Here is a 22,267-nt window from a genome sequence, read left to right as displayed (position 1 = left end):
ACCATTAATATCAAGATCTTAGGAAGGTACAATAGGACTATTATGTACAGTTTTTAGCATACCAAGCACGGGAAGGCTTCCAAAGCATTTGAAAAGGTGCAGAAGTTACAGTCACTTAAACAAGATTGCAGACATTTATTACAACAAAAGCAAAACTTCGGATCATCTGACCAATCAATCTTCCCTCTTCAATGTTGGAATTCCAATTAGAACTGTGCAAATACATCCTTAAATTGTAGCTGTCCCATTAACTTAACCCTGCAAGATCGTCCAGATCGGCACTTAATTAGAAGGTTAGCAATGCTGCATGTCATTGTCAATAGAATCTGTTTTAACAATTTAGCTGACCAGAATTGCTGACTGGCAAATTATAGAAAAGGTTATTTTTGTCTCCAGTTACCCTCTAGCTATATGGTATTCAGGCGATGTAGGGAACCTAACATAGTTAACATAAAATGACATACAATATACAGGATAGGATCAGGCTATGCAGTCCAAACAGACTGTGCTGCTGATTAAACACCACACCAGTCTCCTCCTATTCCATTTACCTCATCTCAGTCTTTCAGTATACCTTTCTATTTCCTTTGTTCTCATGCATGTTGTAATATGCCTTTAAGAGATAGCAGCATGACATAATGAGAAAGGAAGGGTGTCATGTGATCCAGTTTTAGTTTCACTTTTGCATGCTATCAGAACAAGGCTCTGCTGCTGCTGTCGTCAAGCTTTCTACCTTTGCATGAATGTTTCTCATCTGCCTCATCTAAATAAATGAACCCACAACATGTTCACCCAACTCCTAAGAGTGATTAGTGCCTTTGTATCATTATAATAACACGACATGGTGCTCAGCAGTCATCAGAAAGGTGGCAGCAAGATTATGCACGGGTACGACATGGAAAAGCCTCAGATCATGCTACATGGCATGAGATGGCCCTTGATATTTTGGTCAGGCTGCAAAGAGTTTGCAGCATCAGAGAGTGTTGAAATTACAGCATGATGACTGCACAGAAAAGTTTTGAAGACACAGGGTGGAATAGTGCTCAAATAAAGAGCTGGTAAGCAGACGGATCCTTCTTGGTGAGATTGCAGTGCATATCCTGTCAGTTCCATGGGTGGGACAGCAGGTTGAGAGGACCAGCACCGGGTTAGCTCGGTCGGGAAAAGCGAATGACCATGGCGTGGGCTGGATTGATAGTGAGCAAGGGAGAGTCAAACAAAGGAAAACATACAAAACCATCATAACAGTCATGCCAGGGAAAGTTGCAATTATAATAGGTGGTTTCGGGAGTTGCTGAACAATAAATCAGATAAAACAAGGAGGAAGGTTAAATTGTCAAAACGTTCGCAAAACTCCCCAGTTTGAATTGGGGTGCAGCTGACCTACTGTCCGAATTCAAAGTCTTTAAAAAGCATGCAGAGCTACAGTTTCTTGATTCAGGTGTGACTGAACCAGGCAAGCAACCCATAAAAATTCGCCTACCAATTGGGAATGAAGGCCTACACAGACTGAACATGTCAGGATTAACAGCAAAAGAACTAAAGCATTCCCCAAAATATATGGACTACATTGGAAGATTGATTCAAAATCAGGTTAAACTTCCGTATTCATCGATGAGAGTTCATGTCATTTTGACAACAGCCTCCAGATTCCAAAGGCCACTTTGCCAGCAAATGCAGAGAAAAGGATACAGAACTAGCAGACAGAACTGTTGTGCTGGTGATCACATTCACTCCCATAGAAGCAATCCAGAAAGACAAGTCCAAACCATACAGCCTCAAAGAGCTCATCAAGAGTGGACATAAGTACAAAGTGATCCTCGCAAGTCAATGAAGCATACAGGTCCTAAGTACCATCACAACTGTTGACGCACTTACTGGAACATTCAAACATAGCAAGACATGTGGAAGGTGTGGCCTTCTGCATTTAAAAAGGAAATGCCCAGCTTTCCATCTATTCTGCAAAACATGTGGCAGAAACTACAATTGGCAGTGGCAGTGCACTAGAGCAAAGGCTAATACAGCTACAAAGAGCCGTGCACTGATCCAAAAAGACCGTACACAACGGGTACCTTCAAGCAATAAAAATGACCATCTGCTATCCCATCAAAAACATAAACATGAAGTGAAGGAGAATGATGTGCACGACAAGATGAAAAGCGGTGAAAAGATCTTTCACATCATCAATCTCATGGAAAACATAGATGCCATCTTGCCATTCGAAGCATTTGCCAAGATTCGAATTATCGGCCCTAAGAAAGTTGGTAACTACTCGTTATTGGCCAAGATTGATGAAGGGGCAAGTGCCAACATACTACCCCTGCGAATTCTAAATGACATGTCGACATGGAAGGCCATGGCAAAACCTACTACTGTGAAACTTTCAGCGTAAGATTCACTAATTCCATGTGCAGGATCCATAGGGCAGAATTTTGCCCTTGACGGGCGGGCGGGCCCGTCCGACTCGGCGGCAGGCGGGCAGCCGATTGCTGCCGCCAAAACGGGCCCCGCCGCCATTTTAAGTGGGCGGGCCAATTAAGGCCCGCCCAGCGGGCTGCCCGACAGGAAGTGCTATGCGCTTCCTGTGCGGGTGGGGGGGGGCAGTGTGGGGATTCCCCAACTGCCAGAAAGAGCGCACATCTCCCTGAGGCAAAGTGCTGCCTCAGGGAGATTGCTGAAAGTCTGTAAAACTCTAAAAATAGAAAAATTAAAAACCATTAACATGTCCCCCACATGTGAAAATGTCACACGAGATGGGACATGTTAGTGAAGAACACAAACACTTTACTAAAAGTTTTTAAACCCGATATCAAACCTCATCCCGCCACTGGATGAAGTTTGTAAAAAAATCACTTACCCGCCTGCCTGTTGGGCCCATGCGCCGACCCGAAGTTCACACAGGCCCCTCAAACTCATTGACAATTGGGAAGGTAAGGGCCTTAACAAGACCTTTAATTAATGGCGGGCGCGCGTCCCGCTACATAGTGTGCCCGCCAACCGAAATATCGTGATGCCGTGCACTGACATCGGGACGCTCACATGACATCAGCGTGCGACATTTTAAGCGCTGGCGTGCGGACTCTGCCACCCGCATGCCAGCCATAAGATTCTGCCCATAGTTAGTCCTGGATTGAAAGTGCAATCAATCCTCCTGTGTGTCACAGATGTTCTACCCTGGCAATTGCAGGCCTACTGGCATGTCGTGACCTCGCACTAGTAACAATCCATAAAACTAGTCAGATACCTTAAGACGGATAAACCTCATAAACTACTCCAAACACTTCAGTTCATGATATCACATTGAAATGTCCAGAAGGTTTGGACAAAATTGAAAGTTTCAAGGGAGCTGCAATGTTACGCTTGGGGGAGAATGCAAGTCAATCAACTGATCTGGTACATTTTGAACATTGCAAATGCCAGCAGCTACGAGAAGAAATGGCAAAAGGTTCCACATGACAGAAACTGTCGGAAACCATCATTGAAGGATGGCCTGATTCAACTGAGCATGTCCATGAACCCGTGAGATCATTTTGGTCTTGTAGGGATGAGCTAGGCATCTCCTAAGGAGTTGTTTTCAAAGGTAGACAGGTCATCATACTGGATTATTTGCCACCTGATATTCCTTAACAACTTCATCACTCACACAGGCATTGGCATAGATCAGGTGAGAAGGCTTGCAAGAGAGACAATCTAATGTCTGGGTGTGAACAATGACATTGAAGTCATCATCAAGAAGTGTGAGGCATGTCAAGAGCATGAGCCAAGTCAGCACAAAGAGTCACCACCATCTTTGGTCCAAAATTGCATCCGACCTATTTCATGTCCATGGCACTGACTTCATTTTCGTCGACTACTTTACCAAGTACCCATTATTCAACAATTGCACAATACGTCAAGCACAATTGTCGCACACACTCTCAGTGCTATTTTCAGTTTATTTGGTGTGCTCAGAGAGGTCTTTACGGATAACAGCCTACAATTTATTGATAAGCCATTTCAGGATAAGTGTGAGAAGTGGAATATCAATCACACTACTTCTTTTCCTCATTACCCTAGATCTAACAGCCTAGCTGAATGAATGATTCACATGGTGAAATCACTAATTCTCAAACGTAGACAAACCAAGCAAGGCCTACATATTGCAATGTTAAATCTAAGAGCAACATTATTAATTGCAATTATTCCATCACCGGCAGAGCTCATGTTTGGCAGACCAGTGAGCTCCAATTTGCCTACTCATACAAAAATATATAAAAACATAGGAATTAGGAGCAGGAGCAGGCCACTCAGCCCCTCAAGACAGCTCCACCATTCAATAAGATCAAGGCTGATCTGATTGTAACCTCCCACATACGCCTGATAACCATACATCCCCTTGTTTATCAAGAACCTAAATACCTCTGCCTTAAAAATATACAAAGACTCTGCTTCCGCCACCTTTTGTGGAAGAGAGTTCCAAGGATTCAGTCTCCTCTGAGAGAAGAAAATTCTCCTCATCTCTGTCTTAAATGGGCAAACCCGTAGTTTTTAACAATGGTCCCTAATTCTAGATTCTCCCACAAGAGGAAACATTCTTTCCACACCCACCTGTCAAGACTCCTCAGAGCCTTAAAGGTTTCAATCAAGTCTCCTCTTACTCTTCTAAACTCCAGTGAAAGCAACCCTAATTGTCCAGTCTTTCCTCATAAAACAATCCACCCATTCCTGGTGTTAGTTTAGAAAAACTTCTCTGAATAGCTTCTAACGCATTTAATCCTTTCTTAGGAGATCAATACTGTACATAGTACTCAAGATGTGGTCTCACCAGCGCCCTGTACAACTGAAGCATAATCTCCCTACTTTTATATTCAACTCCCCTCACAATAAACAAGAACATTTGATTAGCTTTCATAATTACTTGCTTTACCTGCATACTAACCTTTTGTAGTTCATGCACTAGGACACCCTCTGAATCTCAGAGCTCTGCAATCTCTCACCATTTAGATAATATGCTTCTTTTTTATTTTGCCTGCCAAAATGAACAATTTCACATTTGCACACATTATACTCAATTTGCCATGCATTTAACCTATCTTTGTCCCTTTGTAGCCTCCTTATGCCCTCTTCATAATTTACTTTCCAACCTATCTTTGTGTCATTAGAAAATTTAATAACCAGACGTTCGGTCCCTTAAACCATGTCATTGATATAAACTGTAAAAGGTTGAGGCTCCCACATTGATCCCTGTGGCACTCCACTTGTTACATCCTACCAAATAGAAAAAAACCTATTTATGCCTACTCCCTGTTTCCTGTTAGCTAGCCAATCTTCTATACATGCTAATATGTTACTCCCCATATCATGAGCTTTTATTTTCCATTATAGCCTTTGATGTGACACCTTCTCAAATGCCTTCTGGAAATCTAAGTACAGAACATCCACCGGTTCTCCTTTATCAACAGCACATGTGACTCCTCCAAAGAACTCCAATGCATTGGTTAAACATGATTCTCCTTTCACAAAACCAAGTCGACTCTGCCTGATTGCCTTGAATTTTTCTCAGTGCCCTGCCATAACATCTTTAATAATAGCTTCCAAGATTTTCCATATGATAGCCATTAAGCTAACTGGCCTGTAGTTTGCTTTCTGTCTCCCTTCCTTCTTGAATAAAGGAATGACATTTGCTATTTTCCAATCTAATGGAGCCTTCCCCATCTACCCTCTCAAAAACTAGAGAGAAACTTTTAAAACTGCAAGAAAAGATTACCAATATGCATGATAAAAATGCAAGTACAGGATTGCCAAGTTTATTGAAGGAGAACCAGGGTCCTATGAAGTCATTACGCACAAAGACTCAACAGTGTGGCGTATCCGGGGATAAATTAGGTCCATTCCAGCTCCTTAACCACCTAGCAGTCCTATCACATCGAGGACTAGGTCCCAAATACAACCAGGAACAACATCTAAGAATGGCAATCCCACAGATGACTGTGAGCAATTAAAGAAACCTTCAGACAAGAAACCTTCATTACAAGATCTGGGCATACCAGCAGATAATGTCTACACTTTAAAAACTCATAGATTCACCAGAAATATACACTTATGTAATTGTAGCTGAACATGAACATGTATTGTAAATAATTATACTTCTTTGGAAGGGGGGAAATTATATTTAAAAAGAAAGGGGGATGTTGTAATCTGCCTTTAAGGAATATCAGCTTGACATCACTGGCAGGGAAGTGTGTTGTGCAATTCAGTTTTAGTTTCACATTTGCCTGTGATCAGAACATAGTTCTGCTACTGATGTCTTCAAGCTTTTTACCTCTGTATAAATGTTTTCATGTGCTTAGTTTAATTAAATGAACCTACAAGGTATTTACCCATCCCTTATGTGGGATTGTTACCTTTATATCATAATAAAACCATAACAATGCACTCAATTAGTTTCCTTTTGCCTGAACTACTTCCTGTGATAGCAAAGTTCATGTCCTAACTATTCTTTGAATAGAACAACTTCTCCTTATTTCCTTACTGGATTTATTAGTAACTATCTTGTATTTATAGCCATTAGTTTTGGATTCTCCCACAAGTAGAAACATTCTCTTTGTGTCTCCCAGTCATTCCTAATTTTTTTAATGATTTGTTCTTGGAATCTGAGCATCGCTGGCAAGGACACCATTCATTGCGCATCCCTAATGGCCCTTACGAAGATGATGGTCAGTCACAGCCTTGCGCTGCTGCAGTCCTTGTGGTGTAGGTAAACCCACAGTGCTGTTATAGGTCGTAACTTCTCAGATTTTGGTGATGATGAATGGTGATATATTTCTAAATCAGGATGGTATGTGACTTGGAAGAGAACTCGCAGGTGGTGGTGTTCCCATGTGCCTGCTGCCCTTAAATGGCCTTTGAGCAGCTTGCTTTAATAAGATAATGAATGAGTTAATTTCAAAGATCTCTATCAGGTCTCCTCTAAGTCTTCAATTTTCTAAGGTGAAAAGCCTCAGCCTCTTAAATCCCAAAAGCTATAATCGCTCAGTTCTGGTACCATTCTTGCTGATCTTTTTTGCACTTTCTCCAGTGCTGCTATGTGCTTCTTATAGTATGAGGACTACAGCTGTGCACAGTGGTGTAACTGTGGCCTCAACAGGGCTCTATAAATGCTAAACATACTTTCACTACTTCTGAATTCTATATTTCCCTGAAATAAACCCCTGTGCTTTGTTAATCCTTTTGATTGATTTGCTGACCTATGATACTGCTTTAAACGATTTGTTCACCTGTATCCCGAGAGACATTTTAAGGAGAATGATGCTAAAAATTGAACAACCTGCAGGTTCTTAAGCATTCAATGATTTTCAGCAATGCACTGAGGTACTAACAATCCTCCCAGATGGCAAAGATGGTCCCTTGAGCTGAAACACCAGTTTATCCCACGTCTAATGCAAGACGCCACCTTGGTAAAGGAGTTAAGCTCAGAAGCTAGGACATACAAACATACAAATTAGGTGCAGGAGTAGGCCATTTGGCCTCTTGAGCCTGCTCCGCCATTCAATAAGATAATGATTGATCTGATTATGGCCCCACATTCCTGTCTACCCACAAGTAACATTCGCGCCACACAAGTGTCAGGCAATGATCATCTCCAACAAGAGAGAATTCAACCATCGCCACTTGATGTTCAATGGCATTACCATCACTGAATCTGGGGATTATTATTGACCAGAAATTGAACTGGACTAGCCATATAAACCCTGTGGCTACAAGAGCAGGTCAGAGGCTAGTAATCGTGTGACAAGTAACTCAGCCCCTGACTCCCCAAAGCCTGGCAGCCATCTACATGGCACAAGTCAGGAATGTGATGGAATACTCCCCCCTTGCCTGGATGAGTGCAGCTTCTACAACATTGAAGAAGCTGGACACCGTCCAGGACAAAGCAGTCCACTTGATTGGCACCACAAACATTCACCCTCTCCACCACTGACGCACAGTAGCAGCAGTGTGTACCATCTACAAGATGCACTGCAGGAATTCACCAAGGCTCCTTAGACAGCACCTTCCAAACCCATGACCACTGCCACCCAGAAGGACAAGGGCAGAGATAAATGGGGATACCACCACCTGGAAGTTCCCCTCCAAGTCACTCACCATCCTGACTTACATAGAAACATAGAAACTAGGAGTAGGAATAGGCCATTCGGCCCTTCGAACCTGCTCCGCCATTCATTATAATCTTGGCTGATCATCCAACTCAATAGCCTGCTCCCGCTTTCTCCCCATACCCTTTGATCCCTTTCGCCCCAAGAGCTATATCTAACTCCTTCTTGAAAGCATACAATGTTTCTGTGGTAACGAATTCCACAGGCTCACCACTCTCTGGTTGAAGAAATTTTTCCTCATCTCAGTCAGACTTGGAAATATATCGCCGTTCCTTCACTGTCACTGGGTCAAAATCCTGGAACTCCCTTCCTAACAGCACTGTGGATGTACCTACACCACATGGACTGCAGTGGTTCAAGAAGGCAGCTCACCACCATCTTCTCAAGGGCAACAAGGGATGGGCAATAAATGCTGACCCAGCCAGTGAAGCCCACATCGCATGAATGAATAAAAAAAATTCTACACTGTCAAGTTCCCTCAGGATCTTTTATGTTTCAATGAGATCACCTGTCATTCTTCTAAACTCCAATGGATACAAGGCCAGCCTGCCCAACCTTTCTTCATAAGACGCTCAGAGCTGCCACATGGATGCTTGTTGAGAGGCATTAAAATGCCTGCTCCTTCTTATTAAGGAGGTTACATGACATTTTGTCTCTAACGTCACTCCTAACAGTGACTAGCTGTTAGAGAGCGAACACGGTGTTCATGCTACTTTCAAATGCTACTTAAAGGAATACTCACCCTTTCATACTGGACCTGTGGAGAGGCTTTGAACAACATCACGAGACTTTCGGAGATACTTTGCCAAGACTTCTCCAACACTTAAGCAACAGTAATTCAGAAAATTCTCTGAGGACTTCACCTAAAATGAGCGCTTTTGTTAATTTTGTTTTTTTTTTGTTAATTTTGTTTAATTGGCTGGAGTCAAAAGAGTTAAAATGAGCCTGTGTGGTGCTACTCTACCTTATTGGATACCTTTTAGGAGTCACCAGGAGAAAGTGAGTTCAGTGATGGCCACCTTGCTAGGGACTCCTGATGGCCTGGACAAGGAATGGTAGGAGGACATGAGGCCAGGCAGGGCAGTACCATTTGCTGTAGGAGAAAGGGACAGGAAACAAGGACCTCCTCCAATCAGGCCTTCAGTGCCATGTCAGAGAAGCTGACCCTCTCCTTTGGTCCCTGAGCCAACCTACAAATGTGCCATTGTGTACTGCAAACACTGCTCTCTACATTTTCAGTGGAAGTGGGTATGTGGAGCCCACACATACTGCTGCATGAAACTTATATCTAATCACCGCTTGAGTCCTATGTAACATATATGGCTGTGACAAAGGTAAACTTTCCCTCCTGATCTTTCCTGACCTGTCTGCAACCTTTCACACACACAGCAGACGCACAAACTCCCTTTCATGGTTGCATGTAATAACTGCATCATCATGCATTCCTCCTTAGAATACCTGAAGAATGGGTTAATTCAACATTATCACTAGGGCACTGGGAAATTAAAAAGCTACTCATCCCTTAAGCCGTCCCTCATTTTCAAAGCTTCCTTTCCACCTTATGCTTTCCTTATTTCTGCCTCATGGCGGGTTCCCTCTCTGAGGTTGGGAACCGGTTGATAATAGCAATGTACTCAAGACTATTGCAGGCTATGAACTTTTGAACTCCAGCAGCCAGCAGCAAATAATATCACTCCTCTAGAAGCTTTGTCTAATGTAAGCTGTACACTAAGCAAACCTAATTATAGTGCCAAGTTTCCTGGGCTCACCAGGGAACAGAAGGAACTGGGAATCATATCTTTTGGGGGAGACTTAAGACGTTCAAAGCTTGAGAGCTGGAAAAATAATTTGTATATCAAGAAACAGCCGAAGGCTTTAAACATAAAGGTTAATTCTACTCCCCTAACGGGGATCTGTGCTCACAGAGAGAGCAGTTGAGAATTGTGGTGACTGTGTTGTAGCCCTATCTCCAAACTGCAGTCCGCTCAAACATATTGTTGATTGTATTCTATGGAGTATTAGTAAACAGCTGATATTCTCAATGTAGCTACAAGAATACCATGAAGACATTCTGAACCAACACCATCAATTTCAGTTGCTTAGTTTCCAAATATTTGTTTAAAAACTTGAAGTGTACTCACGTTCTCTCATTCTCGCACATATTTCTGACTTGTCTCATTTGCATTTCTCTCTCTTTCCGTGTCTCTCATTTCCTCTCACCTATAGTTTTTTTCATATTCTATCTCTCATTATTACCCCTATTGGCCCTTTTTCCCGTTCTCTCCTCCATCCTTTGCTCCCCCATCAAATTTTCGCTCTCTTTTTGTTTCTTTCTCGTTCCCCAGTCGGTAATCTCTCATTTCTTCTCTACTTCCAGCTTTCTGCTTCTCACTATCAATCCTTCTCTCTTTTATTCCATTTTTCTTTGACTCTTGTTTCCTTTAATCTCTTTTTCATCCCCTCACTCCATCTTTCTTTCCTCCTTGATCCTCTCTCATTCGTGCGCTCCCTGTGTTTCAAGTCTTCTCAGCCTCTAAATTTATTTCTTCTTGACTCACTCACTCATCTCTCCACTGTCCTGGCCCTCCTTTCTTATTGGTTTTCTCTCCTTTTCCTTCACTCTTGATTATCTCCAGTTCCATTTTCTCTCTGTCTCATTCACTCTGCTTTACAGCAACACATCATTGTCTCATAAAGCAGAGCTGTGCCGCAGCTGGTCAGAATCTCTTTTAAGAGGTTAATGGCAGTGAAAATTGATGCTTGTGGTGATCATTGTAGGATAACTGACATTTAGTTTTTTGTCATACGTTGCACAACAATTGCTTGAATTTGCAATGCAGGCTGTTCCTCCGTGCCACTGGATACGGGCCATTCATGTGTGCCTGTGAGGCATCAGAAGCGGAGTTCGCAATTCACAGAATTGTTCGCCTGGTCCTGGCCAGCATGCAAGATTGGTGCAGGGACCTCATTATAATGTGGCAGGTGAACAACCAGTGCTACCCATGTTATTCATTGGCTGTTTGCCTGTCTGAGGGTTCAGAATTGGGTGCTGGTGATACCACTTGAAAGGCAGCACTTGTTGAAGGGCAGGTATATTCTGTCTTCAGACAACAGGGAAATATCTGAAGAAGGGTAATAAATAGAAGCAGGAGTAGACGTACAGCCCCTCAAGCCTGCCCTGAATGATATGGGACAGTTCGATCCCTGTCTTTTGAATGGTTAGGTGCATGTTTTATGCCTGAAAATCAAATTTCAAGGCTCTGCGCTCAGGCTAAATATAGAGGAATCAAAGATGATTCTACAAATCAATTCATCTGAAGGCAACTCATTTTGTAATGATGTTAGTTAATAAGTCAGAAATCTGCTCTCGAAGAATTTTGATGAAAGTAGAATGCCATGAACAATAAGAATCACTCCTTGTCTGCATTCAGAGAAAAGGCTATACTCCCTCAGATGCAGGGCAAATCGGTTCCTGAAGTCATGTGTGCCCTTCTCCATAAGAAATTTTAACAGGAGTTTGATGTTAGACAAGGACATGTGCTTAGGGCGGGACTCGTTGACTGATTAAATTGGCATTGGAATAGTTTTCATATAAATTTAATTAAAGTTACATCTCTGTGATCGAGTAATTATCTTTCTTTTATTGATATTGTTCATTTATATGTATTTTTTTTAATGGACGAGCCATGTACCTGAAATAAATTTCTGTATGCACTTCCATATGAATATCGAAGTGAATTTGAGAATTGAGGTCTGTGCGAATAGCACATTTTTGGATTATATGACAATCTTTCTACGAAAGAGGATACCGATACACTAATCAGAGGTTGTTTCTCCTAGAGGCTAACCAACAAATGATTCATTCATTTGGGTATGAAGGCTATGAAAAATACAGGACTGTCGGGAGAGTGATTCTTTCCTGGTCCATTGAAATATTTTATTTAAGTACAATAACCCATCGACATGGAAAATTGAACTACTTGACTCCAGTCATAACTTATTGCTCTGTATGATCCATTTGGAATGAAGCAGTTCCATCTCACCTAGTGTTAATGCAGGGATTGAAAACGCACAAGAGCAGAAGGCCCGAATTTCTTCTCCATTTTGTAGAGGGATGCTACTTGGTACAAGGCAAAATATCGAGGATGCTGGAAATCTGAAAGAAAAACAAAATGTTGGTAATACTCACAGGTCAGATGCAATCTGTGGAGAAAGGATAGAGCCAATACACCCATATTAATGGGGATTTGGGGGGAACTTTCATCAGGTACAGCTCACAAGGCACCAGTTGGATAGTCTTGCCCTACATTTGTGTCTATGCTAATTCTAGCTACAATGGGTAACAAGTGTAATGCATGTCAGTCAAAAAGTGCCAGTAGTTTACTTGTCCATGTTTAGCATTGTTCTGACCCCTTTGACATGATATTAAAAAAAAAGTTAGCAAAAAATTAGCAAAGCTAATTCATGAATTCATCAATAGCCCACAACCCTGTCAAAAAGCAGGTTTTACTGGAGGTCTGAAATGCCATTATCGAGGTTAATGAAGGAAAATATCACTAAATGTCATTGCAATATTGACTGCAGTAATCAATGAAGAGGTGTTTTCACCTTAAGAGATGGAGTCATATGTTGGAGTGGAGTAGGAGGACGAAGCAGTGATGGAGGCCAGGATACCTCATAAATGTAGACGAGCACCACAGGCAGTGAGTGAGCCATAACAGTGTCAACCAATTGTTGACAAAGGGGCAGTGCTTGCTATGCAAGTTAGAGCTGAGATGTGGCACCTGGGACAAGAAGACCTGCAAGAGGGAGCAGCTTGCTAAGAAGCGCTTAAAATTAATTTCCTTAACTGTGTGAGTACTGTATTGTCATTATATGTAACATGTGCTTGTACACAATCAGTGTGCATGGTGTTGGAATATGCCTTTAAGGAATATCAGCATGACCTCAGTGGAAGCGAAGTGTGTCATGGGATCCAGTTTCAGTTTCACTCTGGCCCATGAGCAGAGCACAGCACACACAGCTCTGCTGCTGATGCCTTCAAGCTTTACATCCATGTATATCTGCTCTCAAGTGCCTAGCCTTAATAAATGAACCCACAATGCGTTTACCCAATCCCTTATGAGGGATTCATATCATGATGAAAACACAACATACTGAAGATTAGTGTATTATACAAGCCATAGAATAGATGAGTAAGATGGCACTGAATCCTGTACCGCCCTCTCTTGTACAGCCATCTCTTCCCCCAGTCCCTATGGACCAGGTTTTCGCCCCTGGGCCGGGTGCGCAGAGAAGGGAGAATTCCTGGCTTTGCCAACCCAACCTTCAAAAATGGCCGCCCGCAGGTCAGATTTTCTTTTGCAGAGGAGTGGGTGTTGGGGAGGGATGGGGGGGAAGGACTGGTTCCGGAATGTGCAAGGTGTGGAGGCTGCCAGGCACAGAGGCAGGCTGGGTGGAAGTCCTGCCTCTGTGCTTTTGCACTGTGTTGAATTAAATTTTTAAAAATGAATAAAACAAGAAACAGCCTTCCATCCCTTATCGCCCCCACTCCCTCCAAACTCCTCATTCCCCATCCATGCCAATCAATGTCACCTCATGCCCTCCACCCACACCATGACCCCCATACCTCCATGCTAACCCATGCCCCTCCACCCAACTGCATTGCCGCCAAAACCCCATGACCCTCCACCCAGCCCCATGGTCACTCATAAACCTGCATGCCAGCCCATGCTCCTCTACCCAGCCCCTATGGTCCCTCATGCCCCTATTCTTCCCACATGCCCATGGCCCTTTATAGCCCAACTTAGCATCAACATATGTCAACCCATGTCTCCCATCACTACCCTTTGCCCTTATCCCCTCCATGCCAACTCACCTAGAACTGCATTGATAGTTTCTTGACAGTTTGAAAGTTTTTGTTTTTTATTCATTCATGGGTTGTGAGCATCACTGGCTAGGCCAGCATTTATTGCCCATCCATAATTGCCCTTGATAAGATGGTGGTAGACTGGCTTCTTGAACTGCTGTAGTCCATGTGCTATAGGTACACCTCCAGTGCTGTTCAAGAAGAACTTTAACCCAGTGACAGTGAAGGAATGGCGATATATTTCCAAGTCAAAATGGTAGGTGGCTTGACAGGTCCTTGACAGCTTGACAGTTATTCGACAGTTCTTTGACAGTTCTTTAACAGCTTGATAGTTCCTTGACAGCCCCTTGGCAGCTTGACAGTTCTTTGACAGCTTGACAGTTCTTTGACAGTTTCTGTCAGGGAGGTCAGGCTAAAATAAGTGTTGGAGCAGGCAACCCCAGAACAGAAAATTTCGGCAATTTGCAGGATTTTTGCCATGATGGAGAGAGCCTATCCATTGTGGCAAAAAATTTGAGCCTACATCTCTCCCCTTCTTAGGCAATGAGAGGCATAACATGTTTCAATGATTCATCTCCAGAGTGTAAACAATGACTAAAGTATAACTTGAATATTCAATTTATTGCATATTCTAATTCTTGCATTAACTTAATATTTTCAGTCACTTTTTAATTTACTCACTCATTGTATGTGGGTGTCATTGGCTAGGCCATCATTTATTGCGCTTCCCTCATTGCCCTTGAGAAGGTGGTGGTGAACTGTCTTCTTGAACCGCTGCAGTCCATATGTTGTAGGAACACCTACAGTGCTGGGAGATGAGGTGGAAGATCTGTTCATCAACTGAAACTAGTTCACATTTTAACATAATCACTTAAATATATTGGATGATTTCCCTCGTGAATAGGATATCATCAGTTGTCGTCTCATTTTCTTCACATTCTTCAACTGAGCTGTCGATGTCGGAATTGGGTTTAATGCTAATAAATCCACCAAGTCCAGACCTCCTCTTACCTGTTGTAATCTGAACACTCCGATTTCACACTCTTGGCCTACAAAAATCCCGCTTTAGTGGAGGCAGCTCATGATTTAAATGGCCAGCTACCTCTGCAAATCCCGCAAGCGGGAACCTTGGCCTGACTGCAGTCCCGCCGTCATGAAGGTAGGAAATGCTGGGTTTGGGGGCACTGTTTTCAGTGCTCCGAAGAATGATGCATTTCATGTGATTATTTGTGTAACACACCTAGCAGTGATCATTGATCCTTTTGTGTTGGCCACAACAAATGGCTGAATGTCATAGGGGGTTGTTTGCTTTCCAACATGACCATCCCATTCCACAAGCACTATATCCTGGCTTTAGTTGTGTAGCTCTGAATTTTATGTTTCGCTCTGCTTTCACTCTCATTTGATCCTTTTGTTCTTGATCACATTTGTATGCTTGGTGATCACGAGCTCTGTGGGGTAGATCAGGACATGCAAAGGTGAGTGTATCTAGAAGCTTTCCAGAAGCAAAATGAGGAGTAATTGTGATGAAAGCGATACAGCTCTTGCTGCCATGGCTTGCTCTCAGCCGTAGCTGTACGTATCACTTCTCTCAAAGTGCACATGAACTTCTCAACTTCTCCATTAGCCCTTGGCCAATAGGGTCTGATCTTTTGATGAGTGAAACTTAAATAGTTTGCAAATTTACAGAGTTCATTGCTGTTGAATAGAGGTCATTGTCATTTCTCTCCATTTGAGGAATCCAAGCAACCGAAATCCTGGCCAAGCTTGGGGGTGACTGCTTTTGTTGGAGTAGATGTCACTATTTCCATGGCTGGGAATCTGCTGTAGTCGTCAGTGACAACAAGCAAGTGTTCACCAGTGAGCCATCCACAAAATCCATGCTAACTTCAATCCATGGTCCTGCTGGAAGCTCAGACACCTTGAGAGGATCACAAAGATTTTACATTATGGTTGCTTGACATGGCAAATGCTGATTAATTTTGTGCTCTGCCATGTGGTCAATTTTTTTTTCTTTAAAGGGACGTGAGTGTCGCTGGCTAAGCCAGCATTTTTACTGCCCATCTCTAATTTCCCCTGAGAAGGTGGTGGCGAGCTACCTTCTTGAGCCGCTGCAGTCCATGTGGTGTAGGTACACCCACAGTGCTGTTAGGGAGGGAGTTCCAGGATTTTGACCCAGCGACAGTGAAGGAACAGGGATATATTCCCAAGTCAGGATGGTGAGTGACTTGGAAGGGAACTTCCAGGTGATTTTGTTCCCATGTGTTTGCCTTGTCCTTCTAAGTGGTAGAGATTGTGGGTTTGGAAGGTGCTGTCGAAGGAACCTTGGTGAGTTGCTGCAATGCAATGCATCATATGATGGAGGGAAGGTGATTGAAGAAGCAGCTGAAGATGTTTGGGCCGAGGACACTACCCTGAGGAACTCCTGCATTGATGTCCTGGTACTGACATGATTGACCTCCAACAACCACAAACACCTGCCTTTGTGGTACGTATAACTCCAACCAGTGGAGAGTTTTCCCCCTGATTCCCATTGACTCCAGTTTTGCTAGGGCTCCTTGAAGCCACTAAGGCAAAAGCAAAATACTGCAGATGCTGGAAGCTCTGCGGTTGCTCTGAAGAAGAGTCATAAGGACTTGAAACGTTAACTCTGTTTTTTTTTTCTCTCTACAGATGCTGTTAGACCTACTGAGCTTTTCCAGCATTTTCTGTTTATGCTCCTTGGTGCCACACTTGGTCAAATGCTGCCTTGATGTCAAGGGGAGTGACTCTCACCTCACCTCAGGAGTTCATCTCTTTTGTCCATGTTTGAACCAAGGCTGTAATGAGGCCAGGAGCTGAGTGGCTCTAGAGGAACCCAAACTGGGCATCAGAGAACAGGTTGTTTCTGAGTAAGTGCCTCTTGATAACACTGTCAACCATCACTTCCATCATTTTCCTGATGATCGAGAGTAAACTGATGGGGCACTAGTTAGCCGGGTTGGATTTGTCCTGCTTTTTTGTGTACAGGACATACCTGGGCAATTTTACACATTACTGGGTGGATGCCAGTGTTGTAGCTGTGCTGGAACAGCTTGGCTAGTCCTGGAGCACAAGTCTTCCGTACTTTTGCTGTAATGTTGTCAGGGCCATTAGCCTTTGCAGTATCCGATTCCTTCAGACATTTCTTTATATTGCGTGGAGTGAACTGAATTGGCTGAAGATTGGCGTCTGTGATGCTGAAGACCTCAGAAGGAGACCGAGATGGATCATTCACTCTGAACTCCTGGCTGAAGATTGTTACAAATCCTTCAGCCTTGTCTTTTGCGCTGATGTGCTGATCTCCCCCATAATTGAGGATGGGGATATTTATGGAGCCTGCTCCTCCAATGCATTGTTTAATTGTCCAGCACCATTCGTGATTGAATGTGGCAGGACTGCAGAGCTTAGATCTGACCCATTGGTTGTGGAATCGCTTAGCTCTGCCTAGCGCATGCTGCTTTCGCTGTTGGGGATTCAAGTAGTCCTGTGTTATAGCTTCACAGGTTGACACATCATTTTTAAGTATACCTGGTGCTGCTTCTGGCATACCCTCCTGCACTCTTCATTGTATCAGTGTTGATTCCCAAGCTTGATGGTCATGGTAGAGTCAGGTATAAGCCAGGCCATGAGGTCACAGATCATGTATACAGTTCTGCTGCTGGTTATGGCCCTCAAGGATGTTCAGTTTTGAATCAGTAGGTCTGTTGAAAATCTATTCCATTTAGCATAGATCTTTTACAGGATCTGGACTTGCTGGCAAGACAAGCATTTGTTGCCCATCCCTAATTGCCCTTCAACTGAATGGCTTGCTAGGCCATTTCAGAGGGCATTTAAGAGTCAAGCACATTGCTGTGGGTCTGGAGTCACATGTCGGCCAGAGCAGGTAAGGACAAGTGATTTCCTTCCCTAAAGGGCATTAGTGAACCAGATGGGTTTTTACGACAATGGTTTCATGATTACTATTACCAAGACTAGCTTTCTAATTCCAGATTTATTAACTGAATTTAAATTCCACCGGCTAGCATTGTGATATCTGAACCCATGACCCCAGCCTGGGCCTCTGGATTACTCGCCCAGTAACATTCCCATTATGCCACTGCCTCCCTGAGTGCTCTTCAGCGTAGTTGACCGGAGAGACAGCCTTCGATTATTTGTGTTTTGATTTTTCCTTTGACATGTTCAAGATCGCCAAAGTCACATTTAGTTACTAGTTACCTCAAGCATTGATCAATTGTTTTGTTTACTTACAAACTAAATACTGCGGATGCTGGAAATCTAGAACAAAAACAAAAAAACTCAGCAGGTCTGACAGCATCTGCAGAGAGGAAAACAGTTAACAAGGCAAAAGAGATAGGCTTAGATCCTGTCGGAGAGAAGAGCAATACTTCTTCAAGTTAGACATTCCTTGAAGAGAGGTGGCAGTGCATTAAACACTAAGGTAAAAGCAAAATACTGCGGACGCTGGAAATCTAGAACAAAAACAAAAAGACTCAGCAGTTCTGACAGCATCTGTCGAGAGGAATACAGTTAACAAGGCAAAAGAGTTAAATGTATTTCCATCCATTGTTTTATCTCTGCCTTTTAGCCTATTTCGATTCCCCCCCACCCCACCCCCACTAGGGCTATCTGTCCCTTGCTTGTCCTGCTTTCCACCCTTAATGTCCCTATTAGCACATTTCTTAGCTAATATCACCACCGTCAACACCTCTTTGTCCTTTTGTCTATGACATGTTTTGGCAATCTCCACTGATCACTGGCCCTCTATCCAGCTCTACCTGTCCCACCCCCCCTTAAACCAGCTTATATTTCTTCTCTTTTCTATTTTTCCTTAGTTCTGATGAAGAGTCATTCAGACTCGAAATGTTAACTGTGTTCCTCTCCGCAGATGCTGTCAGACCTGCTGAGTTTTTCCAGGTATTTTTGGTTCTGCTGAAGGGTCATGAGGACTCGAAACGTCAACTCTTTTCTTCTCCGCTGATGCTGCCAGACCAGCTGAGTTTTTCCAGGTAATTCTGTTTTTGTTTTGTTTGCTTCTTGTTTTGTGCATCAGAAGAGGAATGTTTCATATATTGTATTTTTCTTAGATGTAAATAGGAATTTATGTGAGTTTTTAGTTGAGTCATAATTATATTCTTCCAGTGTAAATGTCTCAAAAATATCTTCCAATTCTACACCACCATATTGGAGAAGTAAAGCCTTTTTCCTTTTATCATCTGCGATTGCAAAACCTGCCATCACACCTTTGAAGTGCACTTGCTAGTTTCAAGCTTGTGTGCACTTCACACAGCCTGACTGTGTCTTTAAGTCTGCAGCTTGAAATGCTTCCTGCAGCTTGAAATGCTGCCTCCATGACAGAAGGCGGGCTAAACTCTCCAAAAAGATTCATATCTGGAAGGAATGTTTCGTATGTTGCATCATCCTCATCATCAGTTTGAAGGTCTTGGGACCTAAAACAGCCAGAGGCACCCAGAATTAAACTTGCATGAACATCAATGGTTTCCTTTTAATACACTGCTTCTGCAGATTCTAGCAGACTCCCCCTGCTGGTACAAGTGTGTATGGTAGCTTCAAGTGAACAAAACGAACATTGAATTTTTCAAAACACTATACACGACAGACAAAAGAGCTTAATTCCAGAAGTGAGGTGAGAATGACTGCCCTTGACATCAAGGCAGCATTTGACTGAATGTAGCATCAAAGATCCCTAGCAAAACTGAAGTCAATGAGAATCAGAGAGAAAACTCTCCATTGGTATGTTGGAGTCATACCCAGCACAAAGGACAGTAGTTGTGGTTATTGGAGGACAATCATCTCAGCCCCAGGACATCACTGCAGGAGCTCCTGAGTGTAGAGTCCTAGGCTCAACCATCTTTGGCTGCTTCATCAATGACCTTCCCTCCATAATAAAATCTGAAGTGGGGATGATGATTTCACAGTGTTCAGTACCATTTGCAGCTCCTGCAATTGAAGTAGTCCATGCCCACATGCAACAAAACCTGGGCAACATTCAAGTTTGGACTGGTAAATGGCAAGTAACACTCATGCCATACAAGTGCCAGGCAATGACCATCTCCAACAAGGGAGAATCTAACCATCTCCCCATGATATTCAATGGCATTACCATTGCTGAATCCCCCCTGATCAACATCCTGGGGGTTACAATTAACCTGAAAATAAACTGGAGCAACCAAATAAATACTGTGGCTACAAGAGCAGTTTAGAGACTGGAAATTCTGTGGCAATTGATTTACCTTCTGACTTCCCAAAGTCTGCCCATGATCTACAAGGTGCAAGTCAGGAGCCTGGTGGAATGCTCTCCATTTACCTGGATGAGTGCAGCTCCAACAACAGTTAAGAAGCTGGTCATGATCCAACTCAAATCAGTTTGCTTGATCGGCACTCTATCCACCACCTTAAATGTTCACTCCTTTCACCACCAGTGCACATTGGCAGCAGTGAGCAAATGCACTGCAGCATCGCGTCAAGCCTCCTTCTACAGCACATTCCAAACCTATAGCCTCTATCACCTAGAAGAACAAGGGCAGCAGATGCATGGGAACACCACCATTTGCAAATTCCCCTCCAAGTCACAACCCATCCTGACTTGGAACCATATCACCATTCCTTCACTGTCACTGGGTCAAAATCCTGAATCTCCCTCCCTACAGCACTGTGGATGTACCTACACCACATGGATAGCAACGATTCAAGAAAGTAGTTCATCACCACTTTCTCAATTAAGGATGGACAATAAACGCTGGCCTTGCCAGCGATGCTCACATCTCTAGAACGAATAAAAGAAAATCTTTGTCAGTATAGCATTGACATAACTTTGACAACTACCACTTCGCACCAGATCCATGGGTATTTATGCTGCTGCTCAACTGTGATAGTCATATTTTAATTTGCATTCTTCTTCAAGTCGTGAAACTCCTTCAGGATCTTCAATCAGATCCTCAGTGATGACACTCTTTCACACTGCCGTCACTCCTCCAGTGATATCTAGCCACATTTAGTGACTTCTTTGCATATTTGGATGCTAATAACTCTCCAAAAAAAAAATCCTCGTATTTAATTGTAACGAGATGGGAGTAGGGGGGGGAGGCCCATTTCATAACTGACCATTTTGTGACACTAAATGAGTTGGGACTCTGAATAGAGTTGTTGTGCCAAATCAACACTGAGGGTGAACTGGACGCCTTATTGGCGCAGGTAGTCCAGTGGTCCAGGATGGTCACCATAAACAGGCATTAAGTATACAAATAAAGGTAACAATGGGCCAAGCCTGTCCCCCACACACTCAGCCTAGTTTTAACAGGTCCATCCAGTTGTGTTTACACTCCAGGAGGGCACTCAAAATCAGATCTGAGAAATGGTCAGCTTTTGTTTCTGTGTGCCCAGGAAAAGCAGGAGCATTTCTAGAGGATCTACAAGAAATACTCCAGCTCATTGCCAACGCATCCGAGGCCTCCTCTTGACCCAACCTGCAGTCCAGCTCCACGTGAAATTTCCCACCCAGCCCGACTGGCAAGCCGAAGCAGGGCATCTCTTTAATGCACACAGTTTGCAGGCACCTGAGCCTATCAAGGGGCGAGAAATGGAGCGCCATGCAAAGTAGTTGACTAGGTGACTTCACATTCATTTGTGTACAAATTGAATTTTTGCCTGAAGGCTTATGAACATACACAGGGCTGTTGATTTGTTGACCTATTATAAGCAAAATTACTGCACTCCAAGGCTGCATAAAGATCTTTTGCACATTTGTATACAGCTTAAATTGCCTGTTAACCGGTTTGAGTTGCAGAAGAGTCAATATTGCCCATTATGTTGTGGTTTTTATTAACAACAATAAAATCACGTTCTAATCCTGTGATTAAAATGGGTTGTAAAGTTAAATCAGAAACATATTCTTTTTTTCAAAACATATATTTCTTCCATTTTCCAAAACAATAGAAAGTCCAGCCCCCTGTCTTCCAAACACAACCCCACCCTACCACACCTCACCCAACAGAGCTAACTGGGATAACATTTTTAGAAAGCTTTAGTAAGGTCGAAAAATCAGACACCAGCATCATACATAGGAGCATAGGAAATGCAGAGGAGCAGAAAAGACCATGGCAATCCATTTGGCTGGTCCCAACATCTAGGAATTATATAGAATTACATGGAATATACAGAACAGAAACAGGTCATTCAGCTCAACCGGTCTGTGCTGGTGTTTATATTCAACTAACGTTCTCTC

This window comes from Cetorhinus maximus, chromosome 3, assembly GCF_964194155.1.
Source record: "Cetorhinus maximus chromosome 3, sCetMax3.hap1.1, whole genome shotgun sequence".
In the NCBI taxonomy this organism is placed as follows: Eukaryota; Metazoa; Chordata; class Chondrichthyes; order Lamniformes; family Cetorhinidae; genus Cetorhinus; species Cetorhinus maximus.
Note: the sequence above shows the minus strand (reverse complement) of the source record.